Source organism: Microtus oregoni, unplaced genomic scaffold (assembly GCF_018167655.1).
Source record: "Microtus oregoni isolate MIOR12 unplaced genomic scaffold, Mior012 000019F_ref0000042, whole genome shotgun sequence".
Classification (NCBI taxonomy): domain Eukaryota; kingdom Metazoa; phylum Chordata; class Mammalia; order Rodentia; family Cricetidae; genus Microtus; species Microtus oregoni.
Window position 1 is genome coordinate 8,879,145 of NW_024543078.1, and position 4,042 is coordinate 8,883,186.

Below are 4,042 nucleotides of genomic sequence, written 5' to 3' on the forward strand. Positions count from 1 at the left end.
CACAGGAAGGGGTTCTTAAGGCCCCACCCTCAGTGAGGGACTTTTCTTAATGTGTGCTGGGGGATGGGATGCCATAAAAATACAGAAAAAGGAAATTCACATAAGCAGCCACACTTTAACTCTTTGGATTTTAAGGCCAATAGAGTAGCTTGGGTGGTGCTTTTTGCTTATGTTAGAGTTGAGTATGGAAACCTCAACAAGGCTGGTCTGTGACTTAGAAAATCCACTAAAATTCATTGACGCCTATTATTGAACTCCAGTTCCTAAAACTGTAATGGCAGGCTCAGATACCCAGAAAGGGGCTCAACCTGGACTTTGGAGGATTTTTGGAGGATAGATAAAAGCCAACATCGCTTAAAAACTTGTGAAGCTAGATCCTCTACCCAAAGGTGTCATTTCTCTTATCACTGGAAGTAGGGAATATTGGCTGCCTGTGGTGTCTATTACCATAATAAGGTACAGACCGGCCTCTAGGCTCCTTCAGTAGCACAAGTACCTGCTGTACAGTTCAAAGTCCATGCTAGTGTTCTAGATCTTCTTCCCTCCTGCCCTCCCCTGACCTTCCTCTCTTTCAGAAGAATCCCTACCCCAGCTTCTCATTCTCTTTCTAAACCTATCTCTCTGTCTCCTCCTGTCTCTATGTTCCTCTCCCTCTTTCTGTGTCTCCTCCTCTGTCTCTCTCCCTCTGCCTCTCCTTTTTCTTCTTTCATAGTCAGGTGTTCAGCCAACATCTGTTCCTGGTCTGTCTGATTTGATATGCCACTATCTGTTCTATCTCTGATAGGTATTATAGAAGCTTTCTCCTTAAACATGTCACCAAGACATCATGTCAACAGTTTGTACAATACCAAGAAACAGTTTAAAATATTTTTAAAACATTTTAATGAAAAAACTATTATATAGTGAAATCAGTATATATGGTATCAAGAAATATTTAACATCAAACATTGACAATTTCAGGAATATTTTAGAAAATTTATGTTGTTGACATTGCTCCTCATAGGCTCCAGCAGCAACTAAAAAGAAAAGCAAGAATTGTCAGTAGTATCAAGAACATCATTTGTGGCAGTGTCAGGATGAGCAATAACAGAGGCATCACCAGTAGAATCTTATGTAGTATCATGTCACAAGGAATGCCATTGTATTTGAGAAGTGGTGACAATGTGGAGCCTTATTTCATTGGTTTTATTCTCACATGTTGCTTCTTTGGGGGTGTTTATTTCCAAAATGATGCTATCCACACAAGTCACAGTTTATGGACAGAGAAAAATAGAAACTAATATCTAACAGTTACATTTCTCTGCTTAGCCATTCAGACAATACAAGTTTCATGTTAGATGTATTTTCAATATGATTGGAAAAGATAAGCATTTTTTCTAGTTTTAGGTAATAGCTAAAGAGTCCTATATATAGCACAAAATTTAGTTATGATATGTATTGGTGCCAAAGAGAATTGGGTTTCTAGTGCATAAGTCATCATCTATTTAAAACCACTGCTGTGGTCTAACTTACCTTGTTAAACTCACTTTAATGCATGTCACATGTTAAATTAGGTTGAATACCCACATCATCACTGTTGATACAAATTTCAAAAACCATATTCCGGTGGTTATCATCAGCAGTGCCATTGTTGCTTCCCAAAGTGGCAGAACCTTGGAGTGAGTTGCATAGTGGGTGTATTCAGCTGGACTGGTAGCACTGAAATCCTCATTAGCACTCTGAGGGTCGAAAGCGTCACCTGGCACATGAACAAGAGCAGATTCCTGATCAGTAGTGAAGCTATCACACTTGTGTTCTCTTAGAAGCAAGTTTCAAGAACAGGGTCAGAATGTTGCCGAGGAAGAGTGAATGAGGAGGAAGGAGAGAAAATGGTGTCCACGGATTACAGTACCTACAGCCAAGCTGCAGCCCAGCAGGGCTACAGTGCTTACACAGCCCAGCAAACTCAAGGATATGCACAGACCACCCAGGCCTATGGGAAACAAAGCTATGGAACCTATGGACAGCCTACTGATATCAGCTCAGAGCACTGCCACCTACAGGCAGACTGAATATGTGACTTCTTATGGACAGCCTCCCACTGGTGATACCACTCCAACTGCCCCCAGTCATACAGCCAGACTGTTCAAGGATGTGGCACTGGTGCTCATGACACCACCACTGCTCCAGTCACCACAACCCAAGAACCTTGTGCAGCTCAGTCTGCATATGGCACCCAGCCTGCCTACCCAGCCTATGGCCAGCAGCCAGCAGCTGCCGCTGCACCTGCAAGACCACAGGATGCAAACGAGCCCACTGAGACTAGTCAACCTCAATCTATCACAGGGGTTTATAACCAGCCCGGCCTAGGGTATGGACAGAGTAATTACAGATATCCCCAAGCACCTGGGAGCTACCCCATGCAGCCAGTCACTGCATCTCCACCCTATCCTCCTACACATCTTATGCTACACATCCTATCTTCCTCTTCACAAGCAACTAGTTATGATCAGAGCAGTTAATCTCAACAGAACATCTATGAGCAACCTAGCAACTATGGACAGCAGAGTAGCTATGGTGAACAAAGCAGCTATGGGCAGCAGCCTCCCATTAGTTACCCCCCTCAGACTGGGTCCTACAGCCAGGCTCCAAGTCAATATAGCCAACAGAGCAGCAGCTACAGGGAACAGAGTTCATTCCGACAGGACCACACCAAATGGTGTCGGGGGCAGGAGTCTGGAGGATTTTCCAACCAGGAGAGAACCAGAACATGAGTGGCCCTAATAACCGGGAGAGGAGAAGAAGGGGATTTAATCATGGAGGCATGAGCAGAGGTGGGCAGGGAGGAGGATGCAGTGGAATGGGCATTAGAGACCAAGGTGGCATCAATAAGCCTGGTGGACCCATGGATGAAGGACAAGGTCCTGATCTAGGCCTTCCTATAGATCCTGATGAGGATTCTGACAACAGTGCAATTTATGTGCAAGGTTTAAATGACAATGTGACTCTGGATGATCTGGCAGACTTCGGTAAGCAGTGTGGGGTTGTTAAGATGAACAAGAGAACTGGGCATCCCATGGTCCACATCTATTTGGATAAGGAGAGAGGAATGCCGAAAGGGGATGCCACGGTGGCCTATGAAGATCTGCCAACTGCCAAGGCTGCTGTGGAATGGTTGGATGGAAAGGATTTTCAAGGAAGAATACTTAAAGCTTCTCATGCGCGAAAGAAACCTCCAAAGAATAGCATGTGGAGTGCCATGACACCTCGTGAGGGGAGAGGAATGCCACCACTGCTCCGTGGAGGTCATAATAGCTCATGAGGTCCCAAAGGACCCATGGGTTGCATGGGAGGCATTGGAGGAGACAAAGGGGCTTCACCCCATGAAAACACTGGGGCTACTTAGGAACCCCCATGTGGAGGAGGAAATGTCCAGCAATGAGCAGGAAATTGGCCGTGTCCCATGCAGGTATGTGGAACTCAGAAAATGAACTGGAGAACAGAATGCAACCAGGGTAAGGCCCCAAACCTGAGGGCTTCCTCCCGCAACCCTTCCAACCTCCGGGATGAGATAGTGGCCAAGGCTGCAGTGGTGGCATGCAAGGAAGAAGAGGTGTCCATATGGACCAAGGTGGTCCTGGAGAATTTTTCCGAGGTAGCATTGGTGGAGGCACATATGACTTCAGAGTTGTCCGAATATTGGAACGAGTTAGCTTTGGTGGAGGAACATGACATGGTCCTGTGGGCCCTCCTGGACCATTGTTGGAACAGGTGGACTGAAGAAGATGTGGACCTGGAGGACCTGCGTAAGTGGATAAAGGCAAGAACAGTCAGGAACTTAGAGACCGGCCCTACTAGAGAGACCTGCAGAGCTACATGGATGACCAGATTTATTTTTTAAAACCAGAAAATGTTTTAAATTTAGAATTCCACATTTATAATGTGGCCACGAAGTCATAATTATTACTGTGTGTACTTTAGTATTTTCAGCATTTGTGAAGAAGTATTAAAACAAGTTAAATGGTAGGTGACTGAGTTTTTTTTTTTTCTTTTAAAGATGCCT

General features: G+C 44.9%; 1 pseudogene; it reads left to right on the forward strand.

Annotated features, from left to right (window-relative positions):
* Positions 1-1,868: 1,868 nt before the first annotated feature.
* Positions 1,869-3,837, forward strand: LOC121459701 (annotated as a pseudogene).
* Positions 3,838-4,042: the final 205 nt, after the last annotated feature.